The sequence below is a fragment of the Toxorhynchites rutilus genome, chromosome 1 (genome assembly GCF_029784135.1).
Source record: "Toxorhynchites rutilus septentrionalis strain SRP chromosome 1, ASM2978413v1, whole genome shotgun sequence".
NCBI lineage: Eukaryota > Metazoa > Arthropoda > Insecta > Diptera > Culicidae > Toxorhynchites > Toxorhynchites rutilus.
This window is the reverse complement of record NC_073744.1, coordinates 135,548,126-135,566,666: the sequence shown is the minus strand read 5'-3', so window position 1 is coordinate 135,566,666 and position 18,541 is coordinate 135,548,126. Positions and strand designations below refer to the sequence as shown.

General features: G+C 42.9%; 1 protein-coding gene across 3 annotated transcripts in view; it reads left to right on the top strand.

The window, feature by feature from the left end:
• LOC129762898 (trissin receptor-like) overlaps positions 1-18,541 on the top strand; it is a 311,968-nt gene that overhangs the window by 133,239 nt on the left and 160,188 nt on the right. The window lies entirely within an intron of this gene.

Here is an 18,541-nt window from a genome sequence, read left to right as displayed (position 1 = left end):
TCTATCCATGTTACACTGTGACCAAATATGTTTCAATCAAGTGCTATTAACAGGTGGTTATCGAGTTGGCATTAACCACTGGTGGGCTTCCAGTATCGAGGAAAATGTGGAAATATCTAATCGTTACTGAAAATAATCTGCCAGTTCCTTTGGGAATTTTCAAAATATATTCATGTGAAAGAGTTTAATTGAATGTTTTCTATCCATGTAACACTGTGACCAAATACATTTGGTTTTGTGGTTTTTCAATCAATCGCAATTAACAGGATAGCTTCAGAAGGTTATTCTTCCCCATCAGTAGGATATTTCCGTATCCAATATTGTATGCGCCCGCAATCGATTATTGCTCAGTCGCCGAAAGTTCCGAGCTCAGAGAGTTCATTCCCCTCTAGTTTGCCTTCCAAATTGCCATTGTAAACCACACCTTCTCTCGATTCAATCACACACAAAAAGCATACAAAAGCATAAAAGCGATATTCTGGTGGTGAGACACATTCATTTTTCGTGAGGACATCGACAAGACAACATCGTTGCCTAACGTGCTGGAGGAGGTGGACGGCGAAGGATCGACACATACACGCGCAGAACTCTTTCCGTTAGGATGCCATTCAGCATCGAGAAAGTTCCGGAAAGATCTAATCATTGCTGGAAAATAATCTGCCAGTTCCTTTGGGAATTTTCAAAATATATTCATGTGAAAGAGTTTAATTGAATGTTTTCTATCCATGTAACACTGTGACCAAATATGTTTCAATCAAGTGCTATTAACAGGTGGTTATCGAGTTGGCATTAACCACTGGTGGGCTTCCAGTATCGAGGAAAATGTGGAAATATCTAATCGTTACTGAAAATAATCTGCCAGTTCCTTTGGGAATTTTCAAAATATATTCATGTGAAAGAATTTAATTGAATGTTTTCTATCCATGTAACACTGTGACCAAATATGTTTCAATCAAGTGCTATTAACAGGTGGTTATCGAGTTGGCATTAACCACTGGTGGGCTTCCAGTATCGAGGAAAATGTGGAAATATCTAATCGTTACTGAAAATAATCTGCCAGTTCCTTTGGGAATTTTCAAAATATATTCATGTGAAAGAGTTTAATTGAATGTTTCTATCCATGTAACACTGTGACCAAATACATTTGGTTTTGTGGTTTTTCAATCAATCGCAATCAACAGGATAGCTTCTGAAGATTCTTCTTCCCCATCAGTAGGATATTTCCGTATCCAATATTGGATGCATAAAACCTTGTGCCTCCAACGTAACGCTCTCGTTTATCGAAGTTCTTCAAATATTCATTCTTTCAGAATGAATTCAGATTCAACTTCATACAAATGATCTCTAAATCAACGATAGTCCTACGTCACCCTTGCGGTTATACCATAGATATAACCCACTTCCTGTTTTTCAAGAACTGACCGCTTTCATCGCTCAAAACCAGCATGCCATTCCGTTTTTCCCTCGCGGTATACTTACGATGGTCGAAACGTGATTCCTCTTTTGCACGAGTTTGACGTTCAACAACGACTGTCTCACCTAATTTAATACGATATTGACGAGCTCCCCACGCAGCAGAGTTATATGCATGAACTGCTGCGTTCAATTCCTCTCGGTAGCTTATTCCATTTGCAAACTGTGATCATGTCTTTTTTTCACCGGCTTCATGTAGTTTCTGGTGATTGCGCAAAAAAAAAATGAAAGACTTCATCTATCCCTTCGCATCTTTCGTCATACTGGTTCGCCAAACTCGCTCTCAAAATATTTTCAAAACCTATTACGTTTCTCGCGTAGTAATCTCGATCAACCATCGTATATAATTACCACATCTATTAATCTCAATCCGCTATAATTCGTTCTAAGCATCGCGGTCGCCTCTATTCGCTAATTGAATAAAAACGCGGTCGTCTCGACCCACTAAAAACACTCAAATGTTCAAAGCACAGTCGTCTCGATCCGTTACAAATACGGCACTCGTCTCGATTCGCTATAAGCGCGGTCGTCACGATCCGCTTTTAATAACATCAAGCGCGGTCATCGCGATCCGCTTTTATTAACATCTAGCGCGGTCGTCGCGATCCGCTTTTAATAACAACAAGCGCGGTCATCACGATCCGCTTTCAATTACATCTAGCGCGGTCGTCACGATCCGCTTTTAATAACAACAAGCGCGGTCGTCACGATCCGCTTTCAATTACATCTAGCGCGGTCGTCACGATCCGCTTTTAATTACATTTAGCGCGGTCGTCACGATCCGCTTTTAATAACAACAAGCGCGGTCGTCGCGATCCGCTTTTAATTACATCTAGCGCGGTCGTCACGATCCGCTTTTAATTACATCTAGTGCGGTCGTCGCGATCCGCTTTGAATAACAGTTAGCGCGGTCGTCATGATCCGCATTTAATAACACCAAGTGCGGTCGTCACGATCCGCTTTTAATTACCACGATTCCGATCCCAATGTACATCACTACCCATTTATAAAAATTACATCACTACACATTTCAAACAAAAAATGTACATCACTATCTATTTCAAACGAAAAATGTACATCACTACACATTTTTTCCTCATTTAACAAACAAACAAAATGTGAGAAAAAAAAAGCACTCGTGTTCAGCTACCGGCGATATTACAACAATCACAATAACTAAGCCGGGATGACAGCCATAATTTTTCTCACTTCCACGTATTTGTTTTTACGATTTTTTTGCGATTTCGCTCCACACCACGCTAAAATAATCGGCCAAACGGTTGATTAGCCGCGACGAACACAAGTAGCCGTACTGCAAAAAATTCCAGCTCCTGGCAGGATCGCCAATGTGTGGTTTTGGCCACCAAAAGTCCAGCCACTTCGGAGATGTTTTATCCTTGTCCGCAGAGCACACGTATTGCCTTTTCCGCTGCCAGAATCCCCAGGGGCCAGATCTCGTGCTGCGTGATTAGGTCGGGCGATGCAGGGTTGGAGCAAACCTTATAGCCGGCGAAATATGGGCGGCAGGGCTGCATCGCATAGGCACGGTATGTATAAAAGGGACAACGCAACGCATTGCAAGTGAAATACATTGGATGTAATAGGAGGATCACATTCACGTCCCACACATCCGGTTCTCTGCATTCTCCAAGCTGTTAACTTGGGACAAGCCGTGGAAGCAGAAACCATCCAGAAATGAGCAGCTGGCAGCACACGGTCGAGATCGTTCCAGATCAACTGACGCGTAGCCAACTGTAGTGCAATGTCGAGAGAGATTCGAATGAATTGCGCCAATTGAATCGATGTGTTTACGAATAGCAGAGATGTCATTCTTTCTACTTGGTGGAAAATAAAGAACTCCAATACTAACGGTTCTATCCATGGATTCAATCCTGATCCAGAGCTGTTCAAACGTATCGTCGACCGGTGTTGGATCTATACAGGAGCTGTATCGAGACTAAACAGCAATCAATACTACAATACCCGTTGATTTGCGGCTGTTTTGAGCAGTGCGATCCGTTCTGTAAACAGAGTAGCCGTCCCCGAAGAGTTGCGACGAATAGACGCAATCATCTAACCAGGTCTCAGTGAGCACAACCATGTCGTAATCAGCATCGCTGATAGCCAGGAAAAAGCGTCGATTTTGCTACGTAATCAACGGACGTTCTGGTAATAGATGCGCAGGCTACTGAAAGGTACAGAAGCATCAGGGGAGTAACCGTTGATTTGTGTGTCATACTTGCCGTATGGAGCAAGCTGGAAGATCCCTTCGCCAGACCCTCTAGCAGGACCGGGACGACTGGTGAGCACAGGCTGGATGGTCACGACTGCAGAGGGTGGCTCAGGGATTCCCGAAATGCTCGATGACGAGCGTCCCGGTAGAGAAACCATGCCCAAAAAGAAAGAGGTGGATTGACAGGAACTGGAAGTGCAGGCTGGATGTCCAAGGTCCAAGGGTCCAAGTTCGAACGAGAATAATTTAAATCAAGCGAGGAGTTTTTGTAAACCCCTGCTCAACTTTCTTATCTTTTTTATCCCATTTATTTATTTATTTATTAGGCTCATTAGTGTTTTGGTTGTAACTGTAGTAACCATTTAGGCGTAAGGGTATTATTTCTGTTCTTCCATTGTTCAGCAGACCGGACAACGGAGACAGTTGATATTGATCATTCTTGGATTATTTATAGAACAGCAGCCCGATGTTCCTTGCAGAGCAGAGCAGTTGTGTGGATGAATCGATCTTTGTTCCACCTAGGATCGATTTCCATCGCTGATGATGGTTGCGTGGACGTATTTATGCTATAACAACACAAGGATGGTCAATTGAGGGCCTTGAGTTTGAACTCACGATCGATCGCTTGGTAAGCGAACGCGTAACCAAGTGGCTACGAAGACCCCCTTCTTATCTTGATTATTTACGAATTCCCGAATTCTGGCCATGTGTCTGCACTTAGAGCTACTTCACGATACTTTTCATCGACACCAATTTTGGAAGAAATGAACCGCATCTATATATATATATATATATATATATATATATATATATATATATATATATATATATATATATATATATATATATATATATATATATATATATATATATATATATATATATATATATATATATATATATATATATATATATATATATATATATATATATATATATATATATATATATATATATATATATATATATATATATATATATATATATATATATATATATATATATATAAATGGATTTCTGCCTGTCTGTCTGATTCTTATAGACTCGGAAACTACTGAACCGATCGACATGAAAATTGGTATGTAGGGGTTTTTGGAGCCGGGGAAGGTTTTCATGATAGTTTGAGACCCCTCCCCCTCTCTAATGGGAGGTCTGCCATACAAATTAAACACAAATTTCTGCATTACTCGAAAAATAATCAAGCAAACGAAGCCAAATATGGCATGTGAAGGTTTTAGGGTGCAATAAATGTTTTCACTGTGATTAGATACTCCTCCTCCCTCTCTTAGGGGAGGCTGCCATAGAAATGCAACACAAAAATCTGCATTACTCGAGAATTAATCAAGCTAATGAAACCAAATTAGGCATATGGAGGTTTTAGGGTACAATAAATGTTAGAAACTCCACTCCAGCCATACAAATGAAACACAAATTTCTACATTACTCGAGAATTATTCAAGCAAATGCAACCAAATTTGGTATATTGTGGTTTTAGGGTGCAATAAATGTTTCCATGATGGTTACACTCTCCACCCTCCTCTCTAAGCAGGGGCTTCCATACAAATGAAACACAAATTTCAGCATTACTCGAGAATTATTCTAGCAAACGAAACCAAATTTGGCATGTGGAGGTTTTAGGATGCAATAAATATTTCTATGGTCATACAAATGAAACACAAATTTCTGCATAACTCGAAAACTAATCAAGAAAATGGAGCCAAATTTGGCATGTGAAGGTTTTATGGAGCACGAAACGTTTCTATGGTGAATACACTCCTCCCCCTCTCTAAGGGGGGTTGCAATACAAACGAAATACAAACTTCTACATAACTCGAGGTATGACACCCCTCCCTCCTCTGGAATGGAGAGGGGATCCCATAAAAATATTACACATATTTCAACCAAAAATATTCCAACCAAACATGACAATTGAAAATTTTCGGAAAACTCTGAAAGAAAAAGGGAAAATTCGGAAAATTAAATTCCCACAATTGCATAGTGACAAGTGCTGTTAGTCCATTTGATGTTTGCGCTAGCGAAATTGATCTTTGTTCGAAACTGGAAATGGATTTTAATGTGATGAAAAGCACTCCTATATCTTCTTCTATCTATACCAAAAAAAAGGATCGCCGGATGTGTTGTTAAGATCAGAACTCGAGGAAGGAATTGTCCGATTTAAGGCTATCTTTATTCTTTTATGATTTCTGTATAAAACATTCATTCCATGTAACGAAGAAACATGTTGCAACTGGTTGAAAAAATCTTGAACGAGAATTGTGTTTGAAAGTAATCTGATATTATAATGATGAGTTTTGTTAGAAATACTAGGAATTTTATAGTAAAAGGTAAATTCAACGGGATCGAATAGAAAATCAATCAATGAACAGTTCTGCGATTGGACCCATGAACTTGCTCATAGTTAGAAAACGTGAATGTTTGAAGGTATTGATAACAAAAAACAAAATTTGGGCGGGACAAAGTTTGCCGGGTCAGCTAGTTTACTATAAAAAAAAAATTAAAAATATGTTTCAAAATATCTCGAGAATGGCTGCATTTGGAAGGAGATTTATAATGAACTTTATTGTTTTAAATCACATCAGGAATCATAATTTGTGGCTAAAAATGATTGTTAACATACAGGCAAACCTGTTTTTGTGCGGTCTCTTTTCGTGTGTTCCCTCGTTTATGCGACACTTTTTGTTCGATATTATTACGACAGCGGGTCTTGAATCACACAAACTAATCGCACAAATAATAATATCGCACCTAAACAGTCACACAAATGAGAATTTGCACAAAAAGCAACCGCACAAAAACAGGTTTTCCTGTACAAAAATTCGAAGTTTCGAAAATTCATAAAAATTCGATGTTCAACAAAGTTCGTCAAAAATAGTTTTACCATTTTTGGTCCATTTTTTTAATTTTCTACATGACTTCTATTTTATACGAAAAAAATTGAAAAAAATAAAAAAATATGTATTTTGAATATTGAAAATTAAAGTTTATTTTTGTAAATAAAAAGAAGAGTACTAATTTTTTTTCTCAGTGTATATTTTTTTCATGTTTAGCCATCAATACTCTACAACTCTTTCTAAGACACTATTTCGGTACGACTCATATGTAGTTTTTGAGATATAAATTATTAAAGATCTCCTTCTAAAATCGATACGCCCTTTTCAAAAGTTACGTTTGAGTCAAAAAAATCCCAATTGCTGTGGAAAACTCATATTTCCTTCAACCCAAACGGAATACTTTCATTCGAATCAAAAATACTCATGTTTTGTCATTTATCAATTCATTTGGAATTGCTCATATGCAACATGACAGAAAATATGAATTAAGGGTTTCCCTATAACAGCGATTGGGATTAAAATTGAAACAAAACAAAGAAATTTCGGTGATAATGATAAAAGCTGATTCCCACATATATTCTGCCCTCAGTCAGATGAAGTGATGCAAGTATTTCAAATATTTACAGTGATTCTCAACAATCAAAACTAGTTCCCGTTTTAAATGCGGTTAGATCAGCAGAAGAGCGCAAAAAACAAAAATCGACCACAGTTAAGATTCATTTTATCTCAGTTCACTTACTGTTGCGTTGGGGAGCCGAGAATACTGACTTGCTTCAACATTCAGAGAAGTCTATCCGACAAAACCGCTGACTTCGTGCAGCGGAACTTAATCTCATTAAACCCGACAGTCGTTGCTATAGTTGAACTTGAGGGAATTTCGTTTACTTATCAGCACAACAAATTCAAATGGAAAGCACTATCTTTGCTCAACTCAGCCTTTGGGATTTGCGGAGAGACTTTCCACTCTTGTATCAAAGTTTGTTCTTTTTTTTTTTGCATAAATTTGCTTCCACTTGGGATTCCATAGAAGTTTTATTACCAGCGCTCCATCCAGAGAATCACCCTTTCGAATAACTCTTGTATACGAGACTGTTTCAGTTCATACAACCATATCACATGTCATATTGTCTGTCTTTTATTAGGCCGACTGATAGGTGGAATGATAAATTTTATGTGAAAAAAGCTGTAAATTCACAACGATGTTTTAGCTCACAGCCAAAGCTTCTTACAGTGATAGACATTCGTTTAGCCGCACTTGAAAAAAAACTTGAAACACTTACAAAACAACTAGGAATGTTCTTTTTATCGGGATACTTATTTGCTGTAGTGATAGTATATTTTAGTCACTTTTATTGAAAGGACGTGCGTCACAATCACACACACACACAAGGCGGCATCGGTGGATATAAACATTCAAACGTCGTTTTTTCCCGAGACATACGTTTAGCCGCAGTGCATAAAAATCGAGTTTTCGCATAATCACCAAGCCTTTATCTATGTTTTTTGAAAAAATGCTTGGGAATGTTCAGATTACAAGACAAATATTAGATGTGCAACGTAAGAAGTTGGTCAGATTAGTGATTTACGTAGAATCTAAAGGAATGGCGAAAGGTATTCTATTGACGGAAGAGGGGCGGAAAATAATAAAGATATTCAGTGAACAAAAGTTTTCTAATCGATCGATCATAACAAAAATTGGTCTATCTGAGAAAGTGATACGGAATTTCTTTATATAATGCCAGAAATATGGGATATAACGATCAACAAATGAGAACACCAAAGTTACTTTGCGTCTTAAAGGTCGAATAAGACACGAAGCAACCAGGAAACGATGTACATTTTCGCCCGGCAATACATGGAATGGAAACTAGAATGGAGAAATGTCCTATTTTCCGGCGAAAAAAGTTCAATTTGGATGGTCCGGACTGTTACAGTTGCTATTGGTACAATTTAAGTCAACGGCATGTCGTGAGTTCGGAGCGAAACTTTGGGGGCGGAAGTTTGACAGTGTGGGGAGCCGTTTCCTATCACAGCAAGCTTCTCATTTGTTTCATTTTCACCCGAATGAACTCCGAAAAGAATCTTCAATTACTGGAGGACGTTTTGATCGGCCATATGGAGAATAACGCTACCGAGGATGTCGTTTTTTCAGCAGGATTATGCATAGATCCACGTTTCCAAGCAATCGAAGGCATGGTTTGCCGAGAAGGACATTCCGCTTCTTGAATGACCTGCTGGCAATCGATTGCAATCCCATAGAGAACCTATGGAGAATCTTGGCCGAGATGGTCCATGCAAACGGATGACAATTTGACAACATTCCCAGTCTCAAGGCAGTAAATCAGGAATGTTGGGCTATAATCAATATGGCAACACTTTAAAAACTGTCTGAGTCGATGTCAAATCGAGTTTTCAAAGTGATCCGAAATGGAGGTGGACATACTAAATATTAACTACCGATTGGACTCGAAATTTGCTGCACAAATTTTCTTTTATTGAAATTTTAGGATGCGGCTAAACGAATGTCCACCCTGATTCCACATATTTGAATTACTTAAGGGCTGTCCACATACCACGTGGACAACTTTAGGTAAGAAAATGTTCACTCTTGTCCACGGAGAGGGGGGAGGGGGTATAGACTGAGTCCACGTGGACAGGAAAATTTTTCTCTCCGTATTTATCAATAAACGGATTGCGTCGCCTGAGAGTGCTGCCCAGTCAAACGTTCATATATTTTTTCTCATATCATGGATCTTCTTCAGTGGAATATTGTAAATTGTAAATTGTGAATGACCAACTATGTCCTATGATCGAACTTTTATAGTTACGGGGTATGCATAGCCCTCATAGCCAAAACTATAAAAAATTAACGGTTCCATAATGGTTGAGATTCCAAGTAAATGATTGTTCATCAAATAACATTTTCTATAAATTTTGTTATATCTGAAGAACAGTATATGATAAAAATGTCTGTATAGTTTTTCATACAAAAATGCGTGTAAAATCATTTTTGCAACGTATTTTCATTCCAATAATTTCTAGGAATCAATATTTACTCGTACATTTATTTCATTTCATTTCATTTCATTTCATTTATTCAAAAACGTCAACAGGCTTTACATAAGTGCCCTAATGATCGACCTTACTACTAATCTACAAATACTTCTTAAAACTAACTTATTGGTAAACTAAATCTATGTGAGGACTACAGAGTACAGAGCTTTAAGGGACGAACGAGAAAGATGACAATCGAAACAGGAACTACATCGGTTAAACACACGACATATACTAGAAACGGGTTCATTATAACCGTAATTGGTGCGTGATGATGGGAGGAACAAGAAATTATTGGTACGCAAATAACGCCGGTCAATGTTGAAATTTATCAACCGAAGAAGTTCAGGACAATCAATGTTTGATAAAATCAAATCTGACGTAAATAGGGCCTTGGCAACATCTCTTCGAGAACGTAATAAGTCCAACCCAATCAGTCTACAACGGTCCTCATAGCTTGTAAGATTGAGAGGATCATTCCACGGCAAATTGCGCAAGACGAATCGGACAAATTTCCGTTCAATTGATTCGATTCGCTGAATGCTATTTTGGTAGTATGGTGACCATACTACACAAGCGTACTCAAGAATTGAACGTACCAATGCGCAGTAGAGTGCCTTTATGCAATGCACATCTTTAAACTGCTTTGAAACGCGGAAAATGAAGCCAAGCGATTTGGATGCTTTGGACGTGATGTAGGAAATGTGGGCACGAAATGTCAGTTTGGAGTCCAACATGACGCCAAGGTCTTTAATGGTGTTGACACGTTCCAATATTACACCATGCAGCTTATAATCGAAGATTATTGAAGAGCGCTTGCGGGAAAACGATATCACAGAACACTTCGATGGATTTAGAGTCATTCTGTTATTCACACACCATTCGTCGAAAATATCCAACTGTTTTTGAAGAAACTCGGCGTTTACAGTGGAATTCACAAGAAGGAATAATTTGAAATCATCTGCGTATGAAAGTTTCAAGCACTTCAAACATAAATTGATGTCGTTAAGATACAGAAGGAATATGTACGGACCACCGGAACGGAACACCGGATGTTACAGGAAATGGAGTAGATAGGGTATCACCGATCTTCACCGACATGACACGGTCGGTTAGATAAGAACGTAGCCAGCTGAGAAAAGAGCCGTTGAAACCAAGGCGCTGAAGCTTAGCTACAGCGATGTTATGGTTGATTTTGTCAAACGCAGCATAGAAATCAGTGTATATTGCGTCGATCTGCTGTCTCCTTTCAAGTGAACGAGCTGTGAACGAGGTATACAAAACAAGATTTGTTGCAGTTGATCGTTTGGGCATGAAGCCGTGTTGTTCCTCGGCGATGTAATTATTGCAAGCATGAGAAATGAAGTCTAACACAATAACCTCGAAAAGCTTGGAGATAGCACATAGGCATGCGATTCCTCTATAATTCTTAACATCCTTCTTGCAACCTTTTTTGAAAACAGGAAAGATGAATGATTTTTTCCATGCATTCGGAAAGGTACCACTAAGGATGGAGCGGCTGAACAAGATGCTCAGCGGTAACGAGAGGCTGTTAGAGCACATCTTCAAAATTACAGATGGGATATTAGTTAGAACACACACACACACACACACACACCGTGGAGTTGCCGGCCTAGAATAGCACTTCGGGTCTTGGTCCCTGTCCCTGTCGTATGAGGCGACTAATCGGGTGACAACGCGAGTAAGGGCGCGGTAAAGCCTATTGGAGATTGCACGGGGGAAATACCGTGTACAGGAGCCACGAAAGGAGTGCCAAGCACATCAGGATTGACGCCAGTAAGATCCTGATTACGACATACTGGTTACGACATAGATAACGGACACGATACGGAAACGATTTCAACACGACGCTAAAGGCTGACAGTCGTACTATCCTGTTCCCTGAGTAAGGAAGGGTGACACCGTCCTGAAATGGCGTTTGGGCTAATAGTGCGGTTGCCCCCGTCCCGGTAATAACTTGGCAAGTCTTCGGGTACGTTCGATGCTCGTCTAGGCCCAGGCACTAGGTACTAGGCGTCAGATGTCACATTCCTGATTTGCGCTGATCTGGCTCTGAACACGGTCCCCATGAAGGACCGTGTCAACCCCTGCATGGCCTCACTGCTTGCATAGATAACCATGGGATCACTGGTAGCGACTATGTACAACGAGCGGAGATAGCGGCCCGAAGTTGGGACCCAGAATAGTTGCAATAACACACCAACAAACGATGGAGAGGAGAATGTGTTCGCGAGAAGCGGACGAATGCTGAGGTCACCTGTCACTCGAGTAGCCACAACGAGTACAAGCAACACAAAACTACAAGAAGTGTTTGCTGCCCAAGCATTCCAAGGAGATCTTGGCTCCGTACAGAGCCAGTTGTTTACGCTGACCTCAAGCGCATCCCAAGAAGGGCAACTTGGGAGGCTCAGCATCACGGACGTTAGGAAAAAGGTCAACGAACTTTACGAGTTCGTAAAGGACAAAAACAATGCCCACTTAAAAATAAAACATCTGGTGACGAGCATCAGATCGGTCGTCATGGTTGCTGAACGCGAGCATAAGGAGCTGCAGATGAGAGCAGAGGGTGCTGAAAAGGCTCTGCTCGAGGCGAATGAGAAACCCGTCGAGATACTTGAGACGCCGAAGGGTCCTCTGAACACACGATCGGACAAGAGAAGGAGGGACACCCCAGGAGAAGAAGAAGAGCTGAAAAAGGCCAAGAACGATCTGAGTAACGCGAAAGGAGGTGAAAGCAGTGAATGGCGTACTGTCGATAACCAGGCAGAAAAACGCAAAAAACAGAAGGAGAAGAAGAAAAAAGTTGAGCAGGAAAAGAAGAAACTCGGACCTCGAGTGGAGCGAATCAAGGGCGATGCTTTGATCGTTGAAGTGTCAGCAGGAGTATCGTATGCAGCTATCCCTCGGAAAGTGAGAGACGATCCGGAGTTGCAGACACTGGGCGAGAACGTCGTGAAAACTAGGCGCACGCAGAAAGGCGAGATGCTCTTCGAGCTTAAAAAAGATCCAGCGGTTAAGAGCTCTGCTTTCAAACAACTCATTGAGAAGTCACTAGGGGAGGAGGCGAAGGTGAGAGCTCTCTCTCAGGAATCAACCATCGAGTGCCGGTATCTGGACGAGATCACGACTGTTGAGGAATTGAGAACTGCGTTACAGTCACAATGTGACCTTGGCGATGTGCCAATGACAATCCGGCTGAGAAAGGCATACGGTGGGACACAAACGGCCTCGATACGGCTCTCGAAACAAGCTGCGAATAAACTGGTGGAGAAGGGTAAAATAAATGTGGGGTGGTCCGTGTGCCCGATGAAAGCTCCCCCTCGTATGGCCAAGCAAATGGAGAGATGCTTTCAATGCATGGGCTTCGGTCACCAGGCGAAAAACTGCGGTGGTCCTGACAGATCGAAATTGTGCAGGAAGTGCGGGACGGAAGGTCACGTTGCTAGAGACTGCACAAAGCAACCGAGGTGCATGTTGTGCAAAGAGGAGGACGGAAACGACCACGTCACAGGTAGCTTCAAATGTCCGGCGTACAAAAAGGCGATTGCGGGTTCGCAGTAATGGAGGTTACCCAGCTCAACCTCAATCATTGCGACATAGCACAGCAATTGTTGTGGCAGTCAACAACTGAAACTAAATGCGACGTTGCAATGATCGCAGAACCGTACCGAGTTCCTTGCGATAACGGAAAATGGGTGGTGGATAAAGCAGGGATGGCTGCAATACTAGTGATGGGAAGGTACCCCATCCAAGAAGTGGTGGAAAGCTCACAGGAAGGTTTCGTGATCGTCAAAATCAACGGAATCTTCATGTGTAGTTGCTATGCACCCCCAAGATGGTCAGCGGAGCAGTTTCACGAGATGTTGGACGTACTCACGGATAAGGTCAGCGGCCGCAAACCAGTCATCATCGGAGGAGACTTCAACGCCTGGGCTGAGGAGTGGGGAAGCAGATGCACCAACGCCAGGGGGTACAGCCTACTAGAAGCCTTCGCAAAACTAGACGTCACACTTCTGAACGAAGGCACTAGCAGCACCTTTCGAAGGGACGGCCGCGAATCCATCATCGATGTAACTTTCTGCAGTCCATCACTGGCGGCTAATACGAAGTGGAGAGTGTCGGAGGGATACACACACAGCGACCACCAGGCAATCCTGTATAGTGTCGGCCAACGGAATCCCGCAGCGGTACGGAATACAAAAACCTTTGAGCGGAAGTGGAGGACAAAGGTTTTTGACAAGGAGCTTTTCGTCGAAGCACTACGCATAGACAGCAGAACTCTTAATCTGAGCGCCGACGGTCTGACAGGAACATTGGTGAGGGCATGCGATACAGCGATGCCGAGAAGACTGAACCCGACGAATGAACGACGTCCAGCCTACTTGTGGAACGAGACACTCAGCATCCTCCGCGCTAACTGTCTACGAGCCAGAAGAAGAGTCCAGAGGGCACGAACCGATGTAGAGAGAGAGGAGCACCGCGCGTCTTTCCGAGCGACCAGAGCCGCCTTGAAACGAGAGATACGTAGGAGCAAATCGAACTGCTATAGGGAGCTGTGTCGAGACGTCGACGCAAATCCTTGGGGTGAAGCATATCGAATCGTGATGGCGAAATTCCGTAATTCAACGACTCCCATGGAATTATGTCCGGAAAAACTCGAGGTCATTGTGAATGGACTCTTTCCGCAGCACGACCCACCGACGTGGCCACCCACACTGTACGGTGAGGACAAAGCAGAGAACGCACAAGTCACCAACGAAGAACTCATCGCGGTGGCAAAAGGTCTAAAGTTGAAAAAAGCACCCGGCCCCGACGGAATCCCCAATGTGGCCCTGAAATCGGCGATCCTTGCTTTCCCCGACATGTTCAGGGTGGTGCTGCAGAAATGCCTGGATGACGGTCTCTTCCCTGCGGAATGGAAGATACAAAAGTTGGTGCTGCTCCCGAAACCAGGAAAGCCACCTGGAGATCCAGCGTCGTATAGGCCTATTTGTTTGTTGGATACTTTGGGAAAGCTCTTGGAAAGGGTTATTCTCAACAGACTGGTGAAATGCACGGAGGATGACCACGGATTGTCGAAAATGCAGTTCGGGTTCCGGAAAGGAAAGTCGACAGTGAACGCTATTCGGACAGTTATCGAGAAAGCTCAGGTCTCGCTTAAACAAAAACGAAGAGGCAACCGTTACTGCGCGGTGATTTTGATTGACGTGAAGAACGCCTTCAATAGTGCCAGCTGGGAGGCCATCGCCGAGGCGCTACACAGATTGAAGGTCCCTAGCTACCTGTACAGGATACTGAGGAGTTATTTCCAGAATCGGATCCTGGTATACAACACAGACAGGGGACAGATAGTGAAGAATATCTCGGCGGGAGTTCCACAAGGTTCCATCCTAGGTCCTACGCTTTGGAACACGATGTACGACGGTGTTCTAAGGCTGAAGCTACCCAGAGGTGTGGAGATCGTGGGCTTCGCGGACGACATCGTAACAACGGTAATCGGCGAGACGCTTCAGGAGGTGGAAATGTTGGCGACTGAGGCTGTAGACATGATCGGTAGTTGGATGGACAACGTAAAGCTCCAGATGGCACATCACAAAACCGAGGTGCTGTTAGTGAGCAATCGTAAGGCAGTGCTGCGGGCAGAGGTATCGGTCGGAGGACATACCATCGTTTCGAAGCGGGCGGTGAAGTACCTCGGAGTCATGATCGACGACCGGCTGAACTTCAACCAGCACGTCGACTATGCATGTGGGAAGGCGTCAAAGGCCATCAACGTGGTGGCGAGGATCATGCCAAATAGCTTTGGCCCAAGCAGCAGCAAGAGGCGTCTCTTGGCAAGTGTATCTTCGTCGATACTGAGGTATGGTGGCCCTGCCTGGTTGGCGGCTCTGGAAACCCACCGAAATCGGAGGAAGCTGAACAGCACATTCCGACTCATGGCCATGCGAGTCGTAAGTGCTTATAGGACCATTTCGACAGAAGCTGTGTGTGTAATCGCCGGAATGATTCCCATCTGCATCACTCTGGCGGAAGATAGCGAGTGCTACAAGCGACGGGAAAGCAGAGGTATCCGGAAATTGATGAGAGCGGAGTCGTTGGACAAATGGCAGTATGAATGGGATACGGCAGAAAATGGTAGATGGACGTACAGGCTGATACCGGTACTTTCGACCTGGTTGAACAGGAAACACGGTGAAGTTAACTTTTACTTGACGCAGTTTCTGTCTGGGCATGGCTGTTTCAGGCAATATCTACACCGGTTCGGGCACGCAGTTTCACCCCTCTGTCCGGAGTGTGGAGATATGGAGGAAACACCGGAGCACGTCATTTTTGTCTGTCCCAGGTTCACCGAAAGGCGCGAGGGGCTGCCTGCACTTCATGTCGGGAATATTGTGGAGGAGATGTGTCGCGACGAGATGATCTGGAATGCCGTGAGCAGTGCAATCACACAAATCATGTCGGAGCTGCAGCGAAGGTGGAGGGCTGACCAAAGTGCTGACAACGTCCGACGGTGAAAGGTGAACAACGGCGACGGCTGTTGCAAGAGATGGTACCTCACGAGAGTAGCTGTGACGGGGTGCGCGTTGTGTTGGAGGGCACCACCTAATCGGCTCTCCGCTGGGAAGAGAAATCCTGCGAGGGTGACTGTGACGGGGCGCGCGTCAAGTTGGAGGGCGCTTCCTAATCGGTGCACGTCTTGACAGGTAAACGGATGCCGATTTAATAACTACGACGGAGTGAGTGTCAAGGAGGGCGTCTTCAAACTGGTGTATACCCCACGAGAGCTGCTGTGATGGAGTGCGCGTCATGTTGGAGGGCACTACCTAATCGGCGCTCCGATGGGAAGAGAAATCCTGCGAGGGTGACTGTGACGGGGCGCGCGTCAAGTTGGAGGGCGCTTCCTAATCGGTGCACGTCTCGACAGGTAAACGGATACTGCCGCGGAGAACAGCAAAAGGCCTGCCTGACAACGCCTGATCGTGGCCTGGATGGAGGAACACCGCGAACATTTCGAAGGAACGAGCATCAAGTATGAAGCCACGATCAAAATGGTGAATACCCCACGAGAGTAGCTGTGACGGAGTGCACGTCAGGTTGGAGGGCACTGCCTAATCGGCGCTCCGTTGGGAAGAGAAATCCTGCGAGGGTGACTGTGACGGGGCGCGCGTCAAGTTGGAGGGCGCTTCCTAATCGGTTCACGTCTCGACAGGTGAGAAACCCCGCAGGGTGGCTGTGACGGGTTGCGCGTCAAGTTGGAGGGCAATTCATAATCGGTTCACGTCTCGACGGGTAAATTCAAAATGCCTGCGAAGAGGACATCAGCGCAGTGGAATTAATAACGAATGGAAAGAAAAAAATATTGAGAAAAAGGGAAGGACAACGCTAGTTATAGTTGAAAACTCGAGAAGTGCATGAGCACAGCCGCCCCCTGAAGTAGTCGCCTAGATGTGGTCCCAGGGGGAATAAGGCAACGAGTAGAGGGCTTGGTTTTTGTGGGTGCGATCCCCACTCGATGTCTGGGTTAACCCTTCCCAGGTAAGGCTGGTAGAGCGTTCCTCACCTCTTTAAAAAAAAAAAAAAAAAAAAAAAAATAAATGGGTTATATTTATGATATAACCGCAAGGTTAACGTGGGACTATCTTAGCTTAGCAATCATTTGTTTGTATTGATTAAATTTTTGATTAAATGAAACAATTTCCCAATTCAATTAAATGTGAGTAAAACGATTGAACAAAGGTTATGTAAGGTCGATTCATGCATTGTGATAGATTATGTTCTTCGTTTCAAGTAAATTTAATGACAATCCTTTTACATTAGGTATGATACCTAGGACAAAATATGTGAACGGAAGAATTATCAAACGATTATTTATTTTACTTTTACCCCTGAAGTTTGCATCTCTCAAGTGTATGTAGTTCTCGAACTGCGAATTTGCTTGATTTGATGAACTTCAGGCACTCAGTGTCGGACATGTACCTTAAACGCATATTGTTTAATCAATAGGCGTTATCGCAGCAAATGGTTATCAACATTTTGCCTAATCATCAAATGGTGTGCGTAGAAATTCTGTGAGCAGAACATATGAAGGCATATCCTTCAATGCAATCTTGAATAACCGAGCGAAAACGTTGTGTTCGTACCTGCTATGCAAAACAAAAATGCGGGTGTATGAATCAACAAGTTCAACTTCTCTAAAACAAAAATACCCCCGACCTGCATGAATTTGCAATGCCAATTTCCCCAGGCACATTAGTTTTGAAATCTCTGTTAGGGAACACATTTCGGTGGAAACAAAAGTTCCCCCTACTTTCATGTATTTCAATGCCGATTTCTCCAACGCTGCTTGGTTTTGAAGTCAGTGTTAGGGAACATATTTCAGTGAGAACAAAAGTCTCCATACTTTCATGTATTTGCAATGCCGATTTCCAGAGGGCTGCTTGGTTTTGATGGTCGTGTTGGGGAAACCGTAAATCGGGCCAATCAAAACGAGGCAGTTAGGGCGTTTAGATAACGCTCAACATTTCACAGTTATTCAATTGTTTATCTAATGAAACATAACATTTTATTAATTGCGATAGATGCGTAGGAATATTCCCTATCAATTGATGCAAACATCTATCCGATCCAGTAAGAAATGTTCGAGTTATAAGCATTCGAAATCTTGCATTTTTTTCCTGCATGTTCTGTGTTTAGGTTTTCATTTTACCCCCCGTATATTCCGGTTAGACGTAGTCCCACGTCAAAAAAAAAACACACACACACACACACACCTATAGATTACACATACATATGAATCCCTACACTGTATATCACACACATACATCTTTAGATTTGTATTTACAAATTATAATGTACCGAATATCAATATAACGCCACCCTACGGTAGCTAACATAAAAGCATTACAAA